This window comes from Sinohyriopsis cumingii, chromosome 8 (assembly GCF_028554795.1).
Source record: "Sinohyriopsis cumingii isolate HCF-2022 chromosome 8, ASM2855479v2, whole genome shotgun sequence".
Lineage (NCBI taxonomy): Eukaryota > Metazoa > Mollusca > Bivalvia > Unionida > Unionidae > Sinohyriopsis > Sinohyriopsis cumingii.
This window is the reverse complement of record NC_142968.1, coordinates 66,202,270-66,225,610: the sequence shown is the minus strand read 5'-3', so window position 1 is coordinate 66,225,610 and position 23,341 is coordinate 66,202,270. Positions and strand designations below refer to the sequence as shown.

The 23,341-nt window shown below is 32.8% G+C and overlaps 2 pseudogenes; both read right to left on the bottom strand.

Annotated features, from left to right (window-relative positions):
- Positions 1-333: 333 nt before the first annotated feature.
- Positions 334-1,163, bottom strand: LOC149793721 (uncharacterized; annotated as a pseudogene).
- Positions 1,164-14,049: 12,886 nt separating this feature from the next.
- On the bottom strand, positions 14,050-16,177 carry LOC149793720 (microfibril-associated glycoprotein 4 pseudogene; annotated as a pseudogene).
- Positions 16,178-23,341: the final 7,164 nt, after the last annotated feature.

Here is a 23,341-nt window from a genome sequence, read left to right as displayed (position 1 = left end):
TGGGTCTTTGATAGCGGCAATACTTTCGGGCGTGAATTTATCCATGATGCTGTCTCTAGCTCTTGCCAGTTGTGATACTTCAGGTTGTCGTTCTGGAGGTTGGTGGAGTGGTGGAAGACGGCCAGCAATATCAGTAGGTAATATCCTTAGAGTTTTTTTTAATTGCCTTGGCTGCTGTAACAATTTTCGTGGTTGGTTCGACAATTGATTTAAATAATTGTTCTGAACCTTCTGCAAATTCAACTTGAGTTCTTGTGATTCTTGTAATTTCCGTCTAAAAACTGAGAATTTAACAATGAATTAAAATAAAGGATTGGATGTCATGCAATTAATTTACAACAAATCTTTTCTTCGCTAACTTTCCCATATGAACCTATACTGATAGGTAGGTCTGTGCGTTCGTTGAAGGAGCTCTTGAATTTTACAATGCCTTCCTAGTGGGTCCTTGAGTCCTTTCAATGTGGAGTGGGTAGCAAACTGGATATTCTTGATGTAATTTATTAAATTTGTGGATAGGAATGTTTCAAGGACTTCATATTCACAGCCATCACAGGTTGTCGTCAATAAATCAACATCACAAATTCCAACTGCAAGATTCATCAGAAATTTAGTAGCACTGGTAATGTTCAAAGGTGTTTTGCCATTGTTGACGCCCTCAATGTTCACCATTGCAACCTCATTCTTGATTCCGAGTCCAACATTTACCGCTGTAGTTCTAGAATTGTTTTTGAACTTTACTTTTAGAATGTTAAAATAATTCTCCAATAATATAGCGCGGGTTTTAAAGCTTGACGAATTCGGTTGCATCGTCTCCTCCTGTTACAATCACAACTATGTCTTTGTTCTTCAGATATGTGTGGTGAGTTGTTCGTATATGCTCCTCTTTGCCCCAGAAACGAGACCCATTTTTGTCCTTATCATTTACTGCATTTTCTAAAACACGTGGCTGCCCTGTTTTGTTCTTCTGGTGCAAGATCTGTATTCCGAGGGTGGATGCTGACAAATGAAACCGGTCCGTATCTCTCTGACAAAAGCTGTAACAACGCATCTTTGTCTACACCGGAAGTTGTGTTGCTTTTTGTATTCACAAACTGAAGAGTATCTGCTAAGGCCGGAAGACCATTCACTGTAAATAAGTTATCGCGTATCTCTATTGTTCTCATCTCAACCCTTTCTGTCGAGAAAGTATACAGGAATAAAAATACACATAAAATTAATGCTGCAGAAATAAAGGCCAATTTATGTAGACTGCGCCTCTTTGAAGTTATTTTCACCTCTCAATTATAGGTTTACTGTAAAAGAAAGAGATAAAAAATGTTACCATAAAATCTTAACTTTTAAGCTGCCAAGATTTAAGAAGCTCGTATGTATGTATGTATGTATGTATGTATGTATGTATGTATGTATGTATGTATGTATGTGTATGTGTATGTGCGTGCGTCATTGGAACACACTTCTGGCTATATAGTTCGGAGTAACCATACGAACAATGATTACAAAACAAAGCAAATATTAATTCACAAAAGTGGTAAAATCTCTAAATAAAATCAAATCTTGTAACACTATTTAAGGCAATGATATCTTAATATTAAGGTCCTTTATCAATGCGAAGAGAGTATGAACATTTAACAATACCCTTGTCAGAAGAGGAGCGTAAGTAATTTGCTGGTGTATTCACATGGGTGAGGTCGGATAGGTATGTTGGACTAGAGTCCGACAGTGAAAAGTAGAACAGATAACAAATTTTGAGTCTGATTCTGGATCGATAGCCAGTGTAAGGTACAGAGCAGTGGGGAGGTGTGCTCTGATCGTGGTACTCTAAGTATGATCCGAGCAGCTGTATTTTGAACTTTTTGAAGTATCTGGAGCAGATATTAAGATGAACCAGACAGAACTGAGTTATGATAGTCTAGTCTTGAAAGTAGTAATGTACACACAATTGTTTTAGTGGCATCAACTGAATGATATTTGCGAATTAAGCTGTGCGTCTCAGCTCAAGATATGCAGCCTTGCATATGTTCATGACATGTTGGTGCAATGTGAAAGTACTGTCCAGAGTAACATCTAGGTTTCGTACTGATTGTGTGAATTGAATGATGGTGGTGCTGATATTTATTGTTTGAGGTAAAGGATGTGAATGAGAAAGTCTTTGTGTTGTGATCAGAATGGCCTCATTTTTATCATTATTCATCTGCAGCTTGTTACATGTCATCCATGATTTCACTTCAGAAATGCACCTCTCAACACCTTGGATGGTAGCATCAACTTCAATTTGTATATTTGGGTGTAATCAGCGTACAATTGGTGAGACACTGGATGATGATCTATGACACTTGAGAGCGACTTAGTGTATAGAATATTTAGTCTAAAATGACCAATCTCTGAACTGAACTTTGGCGCTAAACTATTACATTCTGACATGTAGTTTGAAGTATTTGTTTCAAGTCTTAAATATGTCAGAAATGGACGAATGTCGTCCCTTGTACTATATATTCGGTACATTTCATGAAACGATACAAGCCCCTGTGAGAATTCTCATTACAGATTTGAGGACTTGTTTAATGCATTACAACTGGGCATATCTTAATTTTATAGAAAATTTAATCCTTGTTTATCCAATAGCATATAATTTTGAAGGTCTTTTTGTCAAAATTTAAATCAACCCTTTTGTAATTAGGATATTTTTAATGATGGAATTTTAAGCAACTCGTCCTTCGGAGCTATGGTTGTTTGAAAAATCTTGTTAGTTTTGGGTTTTATTGGCACAGTATAATTCAGGGTTTAAACATTCTACGTTAGAAAAGATTCTAATACCTTGCATTTCTTTGTATTGTCTGCTTTATATAACATGCATATAGATTGCTATCTTGATGTACAACTGATTTGTATTCTGATTTCCTTTGAATTGAAGTTTTGAAAGAAAACGCAATTCATTTAAGTTCGTTACATTATTGGTTCCTCTTACCAATATAATGCAGTTCAGCAAAGTTAAGTTAGAATTTTTATTCTATAAATTTAAATGACTTTCCATGGCAATTTATATGATTATACAGGAGTCAAACATGTTTATTGTGATACATTTTGTGGATTAGTGCATGATAATTTATGTTACTCAGATGTTTTGGGAGAGTCTTGAAATAAAAACATCTTTTGATTTTAAAAATGCATGTTTTATAAGCTAAAATATTCTTTAATTCCATTTATTAATGGTCGTTTGTGAATCTTAAAAAAGTAAATTTCATCCTGGAAAATGCAGGAAATTACCTGTAAATTTATCTTTAGCAATGTGTCACTGACTTAATACAGTCAACATAAACATATATATATATATATATATATATATATATATATATATATATATATATATATATATATATATATATATATATATATATATATATATATATATATATATATATATATATATATATATATATATATATATATATATATATATATATATAAGGTGAGCGCATCAATCGCTAATATAGATTTCTGTTATATTGACATGGTAGGGAAGAGTGCTTTATGTGTTCTTTAGCCAGCGTGGTTAACTTTATGTACGGTATTTTATGTGTAAGAGTGTTGTCTTGGTCATTAGGGCTAGAGCCTTCGTTACGATGTTGATCCCGATATTTAAGGTTTGAATCACAGTCACGATGAACATGTTTTCTTTAATAACTGAGGAGACTGTCGAGCTCAGGCTGGTTGTACACGATATGAAAGTCGATTGGCACCCTGAAGTTGCAAATTCATACTGCTGTAATTAACACTGAAGACGTGTCTGTCAACGGTAAGAAATATGTGCAACTTCAAACATTTTGTGTAAAATAGCAAAAAGATGAATATTAGTAATTTTAAAGGATATACTGGACCCGGATCTCATCTGAGAAGAGATATCAAACAACGATGTGACAGTTATAAATTGTCTGGTTCACAGAGATGCCTGCTGACGCAGTACGTAATCACAAATTTATCAAAATGCGCTATGTTGTAGGGTACAAACGTGATCCGGTAAAATCCACACTTTGTATTTATAACTAACCTCACAAATAGAAAGTTCTCCACCCTCACATGAATTCATTTCAAGGAAACAAAAGGAGCACAGGGACAACACTTCGTACTTTTCTAACATACGAAGATGTTGCAAAGGGACACTTGTTTTAAAGAAACAACGAGCATACGTCTAAACACGAGAAGGACGATCGAAAGTAACAGTTCTTAGCTGAAAGAAACAAGAAACACATTTTTTAACTTTAGAAACACATCAAGTACATTTTATTTCTTGATTGAACAGTTTGTGTACAGCGCAAAAGTGTTCAAAGGGAGAACAATCTTATTGTGTTGTTTATGCTATTTTTTTACGAGTTACTCGTAACTAAACTTACGAAAGTAAAGCGAGAAAATTACAAAAGTAAAAAGAAAGATACAGAATTTAACATTGCTTGATTTTTCATTTTTATAACGAAAGTCTTAGCGAGTTTGTGCACTTTAAGAGAGCGACTATACACTTCAACGGATTTTTAGAAAAACTTTTTATTTATATAACATCTTCGAAAATCTAAAGTAAACATCGGGACTTCGAGTACTTGTCTGCCGTTGTTTAATTCTCTGTTGGCTTGTGTGTGTGTGTCTGTGTGTGTGTGTGTGTGTGTGTGTGTGTGTGTGTGTGTGTGTGTAAGCAGAAGTTTGCTGCCGCTACTCCTCTTAACGACTTGAGAGATTCATGAAACTTTGCACACACATTCATCCAAAGGTCTAGTTGCTACTAGTTATAAATGAAATTTTGTTATCACTACTCACCGTATGGTCATATCAGCATGGGGTTTATACAAAAAGACTTCCTATCATGTAAAATTGGTCCTTAATGAAAATTGTGCCGATCCAAAATCCTAAAGCGGCCATCTTTAGATTCATGGGGTTTTATTTTTCCTAAATGGATCGTCACATCAACGTGGCGGTTTCAGTAAAAGACTTTATAAAAGACTTTATATGATGTGTTGTTTGCCCTGGTTTAAAATGGTTTTAATCTGATGTTCCCGATCACAAACACCGTATGATAAAACTACAGATGATTATGTATTTGATCATTATCATATAAAAACAATGGATATCGCTGCGATAAATAGCAGGTGTTAAAATACAGATTTGAACCTGATAAAATCTACGAAGTAAAGGACTATATGTATCCACTGAAGAGAGGATCAGTAACTATACCCCTCCCCTGCCCCCGTAAGAGCCTCACATGAACAATCGTAACAATACACTAATCAGCAAATAACTCCTTGGTTTGCCGCTTGTTAAATGGCAAACACGTTAGCTCAACAAAGACGTCTCCGCGAGGGATAACATTTGTTAACAGGATTTCCACCACAGATGCTCAACGCAAGCTTATGTTGGGGGGAGCAATAACCTGAAGGAAAAGAAAAATATAGCGAGTGTCAAAATTACATCACATTACCCAGATGGAAATTAAAATAATGACAGAAGAAAATATTCTAAACCTCATGCAAAGACACAGATGAAAACAATTTCATACGAGATAATAAACTAACGGAACAACGATGAGAATAGCAAGCTATCATAAGACAAACCGTACACATAGAGCAAGGAGAATATTGCACAATCAAATGATGGAGTCAAGGTCATAAGGAAGGCTTAGTCATCAAGAGACCCCCAATTTCGACACCCCTCGATAGACGCAAGATGCGGGCACGGTCAAAACCCATGACTGCAACAGATACATTTCTGAACCAAGATAGGTAGACATAAAAGCACACATCGGCAACCAAGCTATGACCGGAAACCAACAGATGCATTATGGAAACTACCACTAAAGAGAATTACGCTGTCATTTGAGAAGCAATATTATATACTGTTACGAGTCTATGGTCTTTAAATAACAAAAAGAGCAAATAGCAACAAGTTTTGTGGTTCAACGAATATTTTATTTCCCCAAAGTAGAAAGTGAAAAATTAAAAATAATTTACGGTATGCTGAATGAAATCTTAAACTCGTAAAGTTCTATAGCAAGTCCAAAAGTATCGAGTATTCCAAAATGAGTTCCAGTGGAATTCTGAATGACGTTCCATCAATTGAGCTAATTTGTCAATAGTCTTGATATGTCATTAAATAAATTAACAGTACTTCTAAAACAGCTGTTTAGTCCTAAAACATGGGCATTTTGTAATTCCGTTGAATAAATGAAATAAATTAATTAAATCCTCTGAACACAAACAAACGATTTCCCTAAAACCGATGTTTATGTTAGGAATAATGAATCAAAAGTCAACATACCTTATATTCTTTTAAAAACTAAGACACAATAACAGAATATTCATTTCATTCTAACTTTGTCAACAGGGTCAGGTACTTTAGCAGCTACCCAGTTAAGAATAAGGTCGACTTGGTTTTCCAACGGAAAAACCCATGAGCTGAACTCAAATCACATCTAATTTATCAACAGTATTTCTTCAACACCTTTCAAGGTCAAAAAGGACAGATCAATATGTTTCCTGCAATTAAAAGTTCAACTCACTATCTTGAAGCCTTGTGATGTGTTTAGCTGACTTATCTTAAAGTACAAACCAACAGTCATAAGGAAATTTAGTATTTAATATGCTGTATACTAAATGACCCTTGCATTTTATAACACACATAATATAGATATAAATAACAATGCTAATTACTAATGTTTTACTTCACATCCGAGCAATATATAGTTTCAATCCGTCAAGCAGCTTTAAAACATACAATATCATAACGCGTTTTCAATTACATCTGTGTAAAATATAATAAATGTACTTTATTTTTACAACAGGCTCACAACACTTGAAATGAAATTGCCTCTTTACATTAAATTAAAATATGTTAAAACTAACAAAAAATATAAATTGAAAACCCAAAACAATGATAATATACCATAACAAAATAATATATGCGAAGACACTACGATGACTAACGCAGACCACTTTTTAAGACTCCACATTCTGTGGACCTCTCTTTATTAGGAAAATAAATTATTTGTTGAATTTTACTATATTTGTTGGTTTCACTCGTTTCTGTTCCTTTGTTTAGGATCAAAGAATCGTAACGCCATAAACGCTTGGATGTATATTTTTTTTATTATACTCAAATTGTCTTAAACATTTTAAATGTAAACAAATACTTTGATTTAATATTGAAATTCTTAAACCTTTTACCAAAGCATACAGTTATTATGGTAACAGTTCAAAAATGCATAGGTAATATTAAGATATTAAAGCCAAGTTTCTGCCATATCTCCTAAAATAAGAATGTCTATTTTAAAATTACTAACTAGTTCAAAGAAATCTGAAGAATGACAAACATTTCATACAAATCATGAAGATAAGCGTAATATAGTCCGTTGTATGCATATTTATTCACAAATATACATATGCATATACATATGTACTGCATTATTTTGATCAGGAGACAAGGAATTAAGCTCATTGACCCATGATGATGAACCAAGCTCTTGTGTCCAAAGATCAGATTTTTATCCAAACATTACTGAGAAGATATGACTTCCTTGTTTTTGCAAACTTTAAATAAGTGGGAATTATTGCATGTATCCATGGATTTATTGTCTTGCATCATGGATACAAACAAATGTATGATAAATGTCCCAAAGGTAACACAAATCTAAATTCATTGAAATATCTCTTTAAATCTACTGTTTATCTTTCACAAATGTTTAAATGATGTACATCAAGCTTTCAAATCTATAAATGTTGACAATGTACATCAAGCCATCAACTCTACAAATGTTGACATGATGTACATCAAACCATCAACTCTGCAAAAGAAATGTCCTATTTATTCGAAAATACTTTATGTATGAAATTCCATTGGGATCTTTCTGTATACATTATGTGATATGCTTGCTGTCTTGTAACAATTTTTTTATTTAGGAAGCATTTGTCAGAAAGCATTACAGCCAAAGTTCTAAAATCCTGTATTAGTGATCAGCATATGAATTTATACATTGGCAGATTTAATGCAATGTGTATTAAATGTTTGAACTTAAAAATGTTTTTGGTATAATTTAACTTCGTACAAATATGGTACTTTTGGCAACGACTGACTTATGAAGACTTTTCTAGTAGATATGAACATACCATTACAAAGTTTTTCTGTAGTTGTCTTGGAAGCACATGATATTAACATTAATACATTGGAAAACATCAGAAAATAAGTAGTAATGTACCCTTTTAACTTTAGGATTTTAAAAAAAACAACAAACAACAGTTGCCAAAAGTTGCAAAAGAAAGAACAAACTTGGCTTGCATCAGCATCTGCAATAAGTATTTTCATTTCAATATCTGAGAGCTGTTTCAATATATATATATATATATATATATATATATATATATATATATATATATATATATATATATATATATATATATATATATATATATATATATATATATATATATATATATATATATATACATGAAAATAAAATTACCGAGAGATACACCTTTTACAACAAGTGAAGCCAATTTTGGTAAAGGGGCAATTTTTGAGCCCAGCAAAATGGGCATACTGATATAAATATTTTTCAACCAAAGAACACACTTTTGGTCAGAATACTTAGGATGTCCTTTCGGAATTAAGAACAAGCAAGCCTCCACTCATCCAAGTCCTCTGCATCAAGCAAAACATAATAATGCTACATAACACATATGTAAGGACTATTTTAGTCATCTTGACATTGAGGAAGGTTTCTAGAAAGGACTTGGCATTAAAGGAAAATGTGGCTGTAGAATCAGATTATTTTGTTTGAGTACAAAGTGTCAAAAATGACAAATCTTCAAGGGATTCTTGAAAAATATGATGAACTGGTGTATAAAGATTTGATTATACAAAATGTATTCATAAGCCATGACATATTCCAAAAGATCAATGACTGAATCACACTACTCAAAAGTAATGGACGGAACAAATATTAAGTTTATCTTTCATTCACAATCAGGATATTTAATTATCACATGATTAATCTGGCACATCAGGCGTAATGCTTATTGGGAATCAATACACATTTTATTATCAGGTTTGCTGCTTATTGGGAATCTATACGCATTTTGTTATCAGGTGTGCTGCTTATTGGGATTCAATACACATTTTGATAGGTGTGTTGTCTGTTGGGAATCAATATACATTTTGTTTCCTGGTATGTTGCCTATTGGGAATCAATACACATTTTGTTATCTGGTGTGATGCTTATTGGGAATCAATACACATTTCATTTTCAGGTGTGTTGCTTATTAGAAACAAATACACATTTTATTATCAGGTGTGCTGCTAATTTGTAATCAATACACAATCTATTATCAGGTGTTTTGCTTACTGGGAATCATTACATATTTCATTATCAGGAGTTTTGCTTATTGGGAATCAATACACATTTTATTATCAGGTGTGTTGCTTATTGGGATCAATACAAATTTCATTAACATATAAATTCAGAGGATGAATATTATCATTACTGATATATGTGTTGCTTATTGGGAATCGATACACATTTCATTTTCAGTTGTGTTGCTTATTGGGATCAATACACATTTTATTATCAGATGTGCTGCTTATTCGGAGTCAATACACATTTCATTATCAGGTTTGTTGCTTATTGGCATCAATACATATTTCGTTATCAGGTGTGTTTCTTATTGGAAATCAATACACATTTTATTATCAGATGTGTTGCTTATTGGGAATCAATAAATATTTCATTATCAGAGAATAGTAAAGAGGATGAATATCAGCATTACTTATATATATATATATATATATATATATATATATATATATATATATATATATATATATATATATATATATATATATATATATATATATATATATATATATATATATATATATATATATATATATATATATATATATATATATATATATAAAGTAATGCTGATATTCATCCTCTTTACTATATATATATATATATATATATATATATATATATATATATATATATATATATATATATATATATATATATATATATATATATATATACATATATATATATATATACATATATACATATATATATATATATATATACATATATATATATATACATATATACATATATATATACATATATACATATATATATATATACATATATACATATATATATATATACATATATACATATATATATATATACATATATATATATATATATATACATATATATACATATATATATACATACATATATATATATATATATACATATATATACATATATATATACATATATATATATATATATACATATATATATATATATATATATATATATATATATATATATATATATATATATATATATATATATATATATATATATATATATATATATATATATATATATATATATATATATATATATATATATATATATATATATATATATATATATATATATATATATATATATATATATATATCAGTAAATAATTTTCAATCAAGATATACATTAAGAGGAAAAATGTCTTAAATGGAGACAATTAATTGTACTGGATATATAGAATCTATCTTGGGGTTTGGACCGAGACAAGAAAATCCCAGTCAAGGGGTTATATTATTTGTCTCCACACAACGCTTTCTCGATTGGGAAGACATCTAATATAGACCTGCGACTGCGATTTCCTTGTCTCGATCCAAACCCCAACGTAGATTATTTTTCTCACCCAATATTTTCCTTTAAAGTAAAAATAATTCTTCACTAGTGTTCACGTCCAATGTTTACATGCGGTGCATGAATATAAATATGTTAATGAGGGGTGTGGTGTGACCGTTGCGTCTGAAGTACACAGTTTATACGCATGAGCAAAGGAAAAGAACAACATAAAACGCTACATAATAATGAGGTATTATCACATTTAATATGGATGTTATATGAAATTGACAATAAATAATTCATCAGTTCCAATTTTGAAAAGTTACATTGTAAATAATAAAACGATATTGGCTACTCAGCTCTACTGTAGTTATACTTAGTACAAGCTGTAACGAAGAGCAACATCTTTAGATTATTCATGGGTAATTAGAGATCTGTTTCACTATCGTATATAACTATGCTTTTCTTTGCAGGAGGTGAAACTGTGTGTGACATATTTGTGTTGTCTTTAAAATTGATTGTAAAATTACCAACGTGTATAACAGACCCTCCGAAAACGGACTCTAGCATATAACCATGTGCTGAACTTTCAAGATTCTTTGAACATTTATTTTTCTGTCCTGGAAATATGGCAGTGCTACAGTGAAATTTGCTTATGGATTAATTTGTTGACAGATAAATGAAGACTGGTAAATGCATTATTTGTCATTAAATAGTGTAAGCATATTTTTGATTCGGCCGGGGCACAATGGTGACGCTTAACAAAATTAGAATAAAGCATGTTTTATATAACACTTTTATGGCTTTTACTACGTTTTCTGTAGTTGTTAAGAGTGTTGGAAGCCTATGAAGTGTATAGGTCTATAATCTATGTGCATGGATCAGTGTTTTCTGTTATAGTTCATTTCACACAGTATTGAGAATTTTATCCTAACTGTAGCACAGTCATTTTTCAGGTCTGTCTCAGTAAATGTAGCTTACAGTATATAATTTGTTTCACACAAAGTATTTAAAACTAGTCAGGTAGATTTAGCTACATTTAATGACGCTGACCTGAAAAATGTACTGAGCTAGGCCTGCATATAAATAAAATTGACCATGATGTGTGGAACGAAATAGCATAATACCAAAAGGTTCGACATCGTATGCATCTGTGTCTTTGTCTCTCTCGAAATGTTTTTGATGGTGTGTTCTCAAAGATGGATTTACCTTAAGTTACTATGTTTTTGTTATAGATTTGTTGATGTTCTTGTTGTTGTTTGATTTTAGTACAACTACGTCAGGCAGAGCAGAAGACAACAAGGGTTTCTTTTTTTAAAAAGTATTTCTGAGCGCGTGGACACCGTGACTGAGACGACTGGTCTGAGATGACTAGACTGAGATAAGAAAAGTAAGGTTAGCAAAACAGCTAGATTTCTCTGTCGCATGGGTGAGATATGTACATCTAAGAAATCTCTATGGCCAAAGAAATGTATGGAACATAACTACTATAAGAGCCATAAGAAATGCAATCTGTTTGAAAGTGTGTCACTTTATTGTCAACATAATAACATAAATTTAATTCTTTAAACAAGCGTATAACTAAACATAAAATAGTATTAGCTATATTATATTTCACAGTCATCAGACTTACATATATAAAAATTACTGGAAATTCTATGAAGTAAGGCTTGAATAAACAGGACATGATAGTGTGACATGCATTTGTAAATAAACATGAAAAATAACATTAAGAAATGAACCCATACAATCAGTGAATATATTATTTTGCAAGCCTTCACCTTATCAAATGGTTACTTTCTTAGTATGTGCTCATGTAACAGGTACAAAATCTTCAGTTAATGTCCTCCTTTCACTAAAATCAGGACTTACTAATCAAATTATTTTATGGCTGCTGATGAAAAGATATATCTTAATTGCATAAATGAGTATAGTGTCTAATTCCCTAGCATTCCTAATTGGAACTTTTAACTATGTATTATATTCTGTGTTACACCTACCTACCTACCTACTTACCTACGTACCTACATACATACAGGGCCTGATGATACATATCCTCCTTGTAGTAGGTAATTCTAAAACCAGACACTTTTTCTGTCAAGCTAAACTACATGATAAATTGAGAGCCCTGAGTTGCCTAAAGCATTTAACTTCACCAATCACTTCAATCTCACCCCTCTCCATGTGAGTTCAAGTCTCTGGCCTGACCAATGTGGGAGTGAGAATGCTTGCCAGTACTTTCCCCTGAATAGTTGGTTCTTACAGGTGTTTTCCTGGGCTTTTCCTCAACTAATTATACTGACTGGCATATATATCCAATCATGTGCTGAAAGAGGCATTAAACCTACAACATGATAAAGTGTCATATATACCTCGCTATTTTTATATCTATGTAGTATGATTGGTGTTGTTGTTATTCAGGGACCAATATCGAATTAATTTCTCTCTTATCTGTATCCCTTATTAATGAAAAATCACAATGTTAGCAAAGTTTTATCCTTTTGTGAATTTTCCATACCAGAAAAGGTTGTTGAATTATCGAAATCGTAACACTTGAAAACCATCCTAATATCTGATTACCAATTCAAATGCAACATGTGTTCTTTGCATCAATAATTAAAAAATACAACTGATTAAAAAAATGATTTAGCTTATCATTGCCAAGGGAGTGGTCAAGTCTGGCATGAAATCAGTACTGATGTGCAATATATACCATATTTGACCATTTTAATGGTTTTAAATGTGAAGCACTTGATTCCCTAAGGGACCCGTTATTGCGCATCAGCTTTCTTGTCAAATTCAACAAATTATGAACCATAATTAATTTAAAATGATATGTGACATTAAATAAATATTTAATTGTACTGAAAAACAGTTGTATAAGAACAAATCTTAAATTTTACACAAATGAACTACTCTTGATTAATGGAGTTGAGTAGAACTTGCTGTGCCATATGACCAATAGTCTTTCCTTGTTTTGAAAAATATATGAGCTTTTGATAACCTTTTTTTAAAACAAAATATTGTGCTGATCATTAATAATTAGTGAGTCAGTACTTTTTGGCAATCAAGCATTATGTTTCTGAGAATTTTTATTCTTGACCATATCCTTTTGCTGGATATAAACTTACGCAGTGAACTAGAATAACAATAATTTATTCAGTAATATAGGCAACTGGCTCAAATTATATATATATATATATATATATATATATATATATATATATATATATATATATATATATATATATATATATATATATATATATATATATATATATATATATATATATATATATATATATATATATATATATATATATATATATATATATATATATATCCGATTACAGATTTCTTAATGCGAAAAAGCCAAGTTTGCCACATCTTTTTGAAATCCACACTGCAGACGTTGAATGTAGGAGCTTAATTTCTTCATTTGCATATATTATGATATAACAACTATGGTTGGCGGCCAGCGTAGATGATGAACGATTACTTAGGATGAAAAAAATGAAGGGTGTACTACTAAACTCATTACTCAAAAAAGGAAAAAGAATAAGAAGAAAGAAAAGACAAAATATGTACATATAAATTTCTCAAGATGATAACTCCCCACCCCCCACAATGACATAAAAGCCATACAAATCAAAGTTTTATGCGATTAAGAATTTTATTGATATAGAAAGTAGGCATTATCAGGAATTGAGTAGCATATAAGTTATGACAAGATATCACAAATCCTCAAGGAGTTTTCAATGATAATCATTGATACATCAAAGAACACAATCTCTCTTATGTTAGAAAATGCGTTAAACAGCTACTAATTTAAGACATAAGATATATAATCCTGTAAGACATATTCACTTGTGGATACAAAGACATTAACAGGTGAATTAGAAGAAAAAAGAAGCTGCTTGTGCATAAATTTTATATAAATTCAAAATTCAACTCTCGTTGATGAAACACAAATACAATAGCCTTATATGAGAAATATGTATCAAACATCAGCTGAATTTGCGATCAAAATTTTTTAACTTTCTTCAACTGCAAAAATTAAATTATCTTTGAACATAACATTCGGAGTTTTGTTTATTAAAAAAAAAACAACTAAGGTATACGCGAGAAAATGTTCCATTTTACTTGACTCCCATAGAAATAGCTAAGTTGAATTATGCAGTAAATGTAGTTAAACTGAATTACTGACTGTGGAAATTAGAAAACTGAAAACAATTTTCTCAACAAGTTATGCCATGTTTGTGTTTTACTTTTTGCTATACCAAAGTATGCATTGAATGTTCGTCCTAAATCTATTCTGATAATAGATAAGTTTAACTTTGACAAAACGTGATAAATGTGTAAAAACTCCGTTAAGAAAATGTAGATGCAAGACAGTGTAAATAGATTGACATTTACAAAGTGTGAAACCATAGCAGTATATAATCTGGAAACTAATGATACCTCGTCGTGTTTTCAATAGAATTGTTTCAGTTTGGTCCAGGCGAGTATTTGAATGTTGTATTTACTGCTTCCGCACTTTCATATCGGCATACACAAACGACGTGGAATATCCGGAAAATGAAAGCCAATTTATTCCTTGCCCATATGCATTGGACCCATAAATACCATTCAAATTTGACAGATGACATCCTTTGTACCACCATCCACCTTTGTAAAGTTCAGCGCAATTTAATCCAGAGATGTCGTTGTCCTGATCCTTGGTGGTAAACTTATACCCTGACTGATGACTAAAAGAATCCCCCGCAGTTCCGCTATATCCTCCCAAAGTGAGGAAGTATCCGCTATTCTCGTCTCCTACTTTGAAAGAACTGTACGTAGCGTATGTCTTGTTTGAGTCTGAAACAGACAAATCTATACGCAGTTGGTAGTTGCCCTGTGCCGTGAGAGCATGGATGTTATCATTTCCAACCCAGAAGTTTCCATTCAAGTCACCAAAGCCCTGCTTGTAATCTGACCAACTGCGATAGAAATCCACGTCCCCGCTGACTCTTCTTTGAATGACCGTCCAACCACCACCGGCCGTATCCATGTCACAGCGTACATAGATTCCTTGTTGAAGCCCGTCTGGATAAATTACATACACTCCGGTTCTAGTGTACCCTTTTTTGTACAAATCCTGACAGTCTTGTGATCTTTCCAAAGACCAGCTATCACAGTTGGAATAGTAACTTGGACAAATAGGTCTGAGGCCATAATCCCTTGCAGGCTGACTGTTACAGTTGCACGTACAATGACAAGAACCAGGACTACTTCGGTCAGTATCAAGTTCACGCAGCTGGTTCTGGCTCCTCTGATCAACAGGGTGAAAGGAGTTTTGAAGACGTTCAAAAACTTCGGGAAAAATTTCCTTTTTGTTATGGAAATTTGTCTTTTCTACGGCAGATGTCCAAGCAAAAAAGGAAATAAGAAAGGTAAGAATGAAAAAAGTAACACCTCCCATGGCAACGTCTGAATAAAGATTTCAGCTCAGAGCCCTATGATTTCAGTAGACTCAACTAGATTTTGTTAAGGGAACTTATTTATATATCCTGCGTAAAATACACACCTGTCATCCAGGTGAAAATAACTGAAGCAAGCCATCAACATCAAATCTCATTGGTTGGAAACGCAGTTGGTAGTCTTCAACTCTTACCTATAGGTAATTACTGGAGTTTCGTGTCTATGGCATGATCATCATCAGAATACTGGCATCAAGCCAATATATTCCAACAAGTAATCACATCATGATAGGAACATATTGTTCTAAGCATTTTGTCTAAGTGGTCTAGAAAGTCAGTGCATCTTTTGATAGTGTATGAAAATTCCCACGGATATGTTTGCGAATACTTATATCGATTACTGAGCAGAATGTGGAAACAATTCGTATCCAGGCCTGTATTAATGCGTGTCTTCATCATGAGTTCATTCTTAAGCTGATGTATTGTTTTTGTTTTTTTTGGTTTACATTATGTTTTATAAATCTCCGTGGTAAAAGGATACATTTATCACTGAACTGTGTATGAGTTATGTCAATATGTATGTTGTCAAGAATGTACTCGGGCTTCCTTGCCGCGTACAGCGTCACCGGAGGGTATTATATTTTTTCGGCTCTAGTTATTTCGAAATACTGAGCGATACTAAGACCATGCTGCACGTGCAAATTGCCTGCAGCGGAATACCTAAGTACCTAGCTGCGCATTTCTGTCACAGCTAGTATACATATAGAGCAAATTCTCTATAACCAAATTACATTACGACGAGTCTTGTCAGGAAGCTTACCTCTTTACAGGAGCAAATCTCCAGCTGTAGAGCTGCCTTATACATTGTTTGATGTGGAGTCACAGAACTCTGTGCATAGGTCTAATGCCCATGTAATGCATACAACCTTCAAATCCAAACAAATGGTAACTTTAAAGAGACCGTCAAGTAAATAGTCACGGAACCATCAAGAGGACATATAAGCCTAAATAGAAGGTCAAATAACAAAGAACCCACATACAGAAAAACACAAAACTATGGGATGGGAAATAATGACCAATACTAATGTACAATGTTAAAAATGCGTGCGGATGCAACAGAATATATGAAAGTCTAACTAACCCTAAGGGGCACACCTTCCTACTTCGATTAAAAGACTACGTTTCTAGCCGAAGGACAACTTTGATATGACCATTGTCAATGCAAAATTAGTAGTCTAAACATATAGAGGTTATACAACTTCTATCGGCATATCAGAGAAGAAAACAAATATTCACATTAATCCGTACAAACTACATAGACTAACCCAATATGATAATTATCGAATTATCTTTAAGTCAGGTTTTGACGTTAAATACCATATTTCCTGTGCTATATATACCAACTGATTAATTTCATAAGATTAATAAAATTAATAAAATTAATAGATACAAATCTATCCACGACAATATAATTTTAATCATATCCTATTTCCACTTAAAGTATTGCTCAACAAATTAATATAATGAAGATCTTTACAAACAATCTATGCTAAGAAAGTGTTGAGTGTCATTTACCAACATCACCGTTTCATTTTGCTGCAATAGATCCGTGATTGCCTAATGACATAATAGGAATAATCTTGCGATCTTAAAGTTTGGTGTGTTGGAATAAATTGGAATAGTCACTATAAATTGTAAATGTCTCCATAGTCATTTCATCAGCAAAACCGTATAAAACAAACTTGAACCAAGTACATGTCAAAATATGTCATAAGATATAAACTATGTGTCTTTACGTTTTTCTTTGTCCACGTTCTCATTAGCATTGACAAAAAAATGTTAGCAGTCACTAATAGCGAAGTCTTGTCAGAGGAATTCTTTATTTACACTCTTTTCTCGTTGCCTTTAGCATAGGTTCTAGTTCAATGGTATTGAAATACATCTGGTTGTATTGGTTCGAGACTGTGCCCGGGTCCTTTACAATTACTCGTGTCCTATTACGACTGAATTAGTACGTATAACAAAGGAAAATGAAAAAGGCCCCCTTTTTTGTCACATTTCAAATAATCAATTATTTATGTTTCTATTCTATGTTTATACCATCAATCCTGTATCCTGTATCAATATCATCATCCACATTTCATGCAAATATTGAATTCCTTATTTCAATGTTTACAGTATTGCTATGTATAATGCTAATTGTGGCATAGGTCCAGTAGAGAACTTTACACCCAGATTTATCTAGAAATTATTATTTTGTGATGTAAGATCTTTTGGCAACATCATTTGTATTTGCTGTTTTCAGTATTTGATTTGGGTTAAATTATTTACTCAAATTATTTTTCACTGGAAATGCACAGTGCTATTGAATATTATTCACGGACAGATATATTAACAGGGAATTATAATGAATTGAAACAAAGGCATCTTGGATGATACTATTGTGTTTCATGAAAAGTATGTTGTCACATCATCAGTGCACAGCTACAACAAGCACATCAACACTTTCAGCATTGGACCTTATTTAAAACACTTCTGGAATTTCATTAAACTTTATCCATTGAGACTGGTGATATAACTTTTGGGACTTTTGTGGGATTTAATTCGCATTAGTGTAAGTTCTTTTGAAATTTTCACTTTGTATTATAAGGGAATAAATTATGTTTTGAATTTTAAAAAACTTGTTGGTTTTCGATCTTTTCTATTACTTAGCTTGAGACCATAGAGAGTCATTATAGTACACGTCTGTGTGTGGGTTTACAAATGGGGCACGCCATACGATTGGAAACCATGTTAACTAAAAAGAAACAATTTTAATGAGATTTGAGGAATTAATACAAAGACTAAATTCCTTTTCATTTACATTTTATCAAGCAAGTGATTCAAGCATCGTGTCTTTCATAAAATAATGGAAAACTACTACACTTAGTATAACAGGTTATATGTAAAACCTGCTTTATGCAAGGTTAATAAAAATTGAATATATGATAGTTCCTTCGTGAACAGGAATCAGACGTTTTGCCAATATTAAAGGACAAAAAGTTCCGACAACACGTAATAATCATATTGTTATGGCATATTTCGTATGGGGTTATGAAACGTGTCAATGGGAGTAACACTGTATGGCCACAGGGACAATACCACCTTTATCTTCACAGTGGCGATATCACCTTTGAAACAAATTTCTTTTCCCATCCAGAAATATATCTGCCATTATGTATTATTCAAACATATATTCCCATATTTAAGCCTAATTCAATTGTTCTTGCTCTACTCCTCTTTCCTATGTCCTTTTCCATATCGGCAGTAACATATCTTAAAACGTATGAATATGTCATGACTGTAGATGAACTGGAATATTTGAGAAGTTTCACGTGTAAATTGTTGGAACGCCTTCTTGATGCCAATTATGAAGCAAATCAGTGCGAAATCCCAAATAATCAGGAATGGTAGGCATTAACTTGACTAGAAAGTACACAAGTGGCATTATAATAAGCTTAATTTAGCCATGGTCTTCCTAACTGTTTGGCCAACCCTTCAAAATGTGGATTATTCTTGGATTATTTTTGGATTACTCTTAGATTAGTTGTGGATTTGTTTCTTGAAACCGTAAGTCCTTCTCCTTTTTTTATTTTTACAAATTTTTTCTAGGGAAATAAATTATTTGTTAAATTTTGAAAAAGCTTTTGTTTTCACTCTTTCTATGTTATTGTTTATTCTAGCCTAAACACGTAACATAGAAACTGGGCGCTCGTCCATGGATTTTTGTATTTTGGCTAAAATATTTCAGAACACATTGCTTTTCGAAATTTAAATTGCCCTATTTTTTAATATTTAGTGACATCTTAAGCTTGTTTCTAAAATATCATCAAAGGTAGAGTATTTTTAAAATATTTACTCAGGAGTGGTTGGATATTTTGAAAATGGAAGTACAGCTGGAATTAGAGATAAGACAGGTTAAGTTTCAAATAGAAAAGAAATGAATGGAAAGATAGACGAAAGTAAGATGAATGCAGTTGCAAAAAGAGAGTAAGGAGAGAGAAAGACATGCAGCTACAAGAAAAACAAATGCAGCTGCAATTTTGAGGAAAAGAAAGAACAAATGCATTTACAAATTCAGAAGGAGATAGAAGTTAGAGAAATGGAATTTCAAATTAAAGTAAAAGAATTAGAGCTGGCAAAGGGCAAACACTCCCCTACGTTTGATGTTTTAACAAATATCAAGTTAGTGCCTCCTTTTCTGGAAGAAGAAGTAGACATATATTTTCTTCTTTTTGAAAGAATTGCTGCGAGTTTTAAGTGGCCAAGAAAGTACTGGACTCTGTTACTACAATGTGTACTCACTGGTAAGGCTAGTGATATTTACAATTCACTATCACTGGAACAGAATGCTTACGATGATATAGTTAAGAACTATATCTTGATGGGTTATGAGTTAGTCCCTTAGGTTTATCGGCAAATATTTAGAAACTATAAAAAAGAATCTTACCAGACCTATGTCGAATTTGGATGGGAAAAGCAAGAGTCTCAGAAAAATGATATTGGTTGAATAGTCCATAGTGACATTAGGATGTATCTTTATGAGCATAAGATCGAAACCTTTGAAAATGATGCTCGAGCTGATGACGAGTATGCTTTATCTCATAACGTTTATTTTGTAAACAAGACTACTACTCAAGAGTCTTCTTGCAGAAAAGTATTTCAGCCTAATACAAGCCCTTCTAAAACTCAAAATGGCACAACTTCTAAACACCAAACTTCAGAGAAGCTTCATTCAAGATGCTTGTCTCTTCCAACGTGCACCTAGTGCAAGAAAAAAGGACACGTTATTTCTGCTTGCTACAAGTTGAAAAATAGGCATCTGAATAAATACATATCTATTCAAAATGCTCTTATTTCTAAGAGGTCAAGGTCACGGTCATGCATCGAAAGCAATACATTTACTGGGTTTAATAAACCCCAGTTTGATTTTATTATGGAGAATTATGAACCATTCATATCGAAGGGTTCTATATCACTCTTGTGTGATTTGGGGTATCCCACCCCTATTAAAATTGTAAGGGACAAATGAACTTCTCAGAGTCTTTTATTGTCAGGTACTTGCCTTTTTCTAAGAAGTCTTCTTCTAATGAAAATATTTTTTGTTCAGGGAGTAGAGTGCGGCTTTGTTAATGTTCCTCTCCGTTGTGTAAATTTGTCATCAGACTTAGTCTCAGGACCCGTGACAGTCACAACAGTCTCTGTTCTACCCGTTGAGGGCATTCATTTATTTCTAGGCAACGACCTAGCTGGAAACAAGGTTGTGGTTAATCCACTTGTAACTGACAAGCTTTGCTTGGATGAAAAAGAATTCCCTGATGTATTTCCAGCTTGTGCAGTTACCAGAGCTATGTCAAGGAAAGCTCTTGAGAATGATGTTGATAAGGAACTTATTCCTTTAGCTGACACATGTACTGGTCAGTTTGTTCATGAGGTCACTTTCATTCCTTGTTGGGATCAATCAGAAGGTATTGATCTCTGTGATCCTCTTTTGACTACTCAATCTGGGGCCCAGAGTAGCCTAGTGGTCTAAAGTGCTCTCCGTTACGGATCATTGTCATCTCACCTCTGTCTGCATGGGTTCAAGTCTCGGATTCGGCCAATGTGGTTATGTGAGAAAGCTTGCTACTAGCTTCTGGTGGGTCGGTGGTTCTGGGTTTTCCCGGGTTCTTCCTCCACCATTAATACTGGCTGCCATGTATAGCCTATCGTGTGATGAAAAATGGCGTTAAAACCCATAACAACAACATCTACTCTTTATTCTAATCAGGGTGACAAACGACAATAACTTGTCGTCGAACAGGATAAAGATCCCGAGATCTCCTGTTTGTTTCAGAAGGCCATTAGTGAAACTGTAGCTAATGAACTTCATATCTGTTATTTCATTAAAAATGGAATTTGTATGAGAAAATGGAGACCTTCCGAGGTACCTGCTGGTGAGGAATTGTCAGTGCCTTACAGACAGGAAATACTTAGTTTGGCCCATAAAACTCCTCTGGCTGGTTATTTAGGGATTAACAAAACTTATCACAAGATCTTAACTCACATATATTGGCCAAAATCAAAGGTGATGTTAAATGCTGTATATTTTGTTATACCTGTCAAATGCTAGGAAAACCAAATCAGAAAACTTTCCAAGGCTCATCTACAACCTATTACTGCCTTTGACGAACCATTCAGTAGAATCATGGTAGATTGTGATGGTCCCTTACCTAAGACCAAGTCAGGTAACCAATACCTGTTGACCGTTATGTGTGCGTCAACTAGGTTTCCAGAGGCAATACCTTTAAAGAATATTAAAACTTTGATAAAGTTGTTTACTCAATTTGGCCTTCCCAAATCTTTCCAATCGGGTCAATGGTCAACCTTTAGGTCTGGAACATTCCAGCCTATTATGCTTGAATATTTCATTCAGCAGTTCAAGTCAGAAGTGACGTTATGGTTTGACAGATCTGAAATGGGGAGAACTTTTGGGCTTTGTAATAATGGAGTTCTGTCTCTCCTGCTCATTCTTCAAATTGTTATTCGGATTAGATATTACGACCCTTACAAAGTTAAGAAGAAAATGAATGAGTTAAATAATAATATTAGTGTTCCTCAGATCTAAATAAATAATAGGAGTACCAGTCTATTGAAAGAGATAGCCAGGTTAAACATGCAATTAATTTAGTTGTACGTGTCCAACTCAGTGAAGATGTAATTGAAGGAATATTATCAGATTATACTGACATTGGAGTGACAAATCTTCATTATTCAAAAATTAAGAAAGATCTGGACCAGCCACTTTCACATTTGCAAGTGCAAGAAAGAAATGAACTCAAATAGTTATTATTTGAATACGAGCACTTATTTCCAGATGTAAATTTTCCATGACGATGAAATTGTAAATTCCAAACCTGTCAAACAACCCCTGTACAGGATGAACCCCCCTCTCAAACAGGAATACGTGAAAAAGGAAATTCAATATTTGCTGGCGAATGATTTTATAGAGCCTATTAAAAGTGACTGGAGTTCACCATGCATACTTGTTCCAAAACCAGATAAAACTTTCTGTATGTGCACTGATTATAGGAAGGTGAACAGAATGACAAAACAGATCCATTCCCATTGCCAAGAATCGATGTTTGTATTGATAAACTCGGGAATGCCAAGTATGTCACCAAAT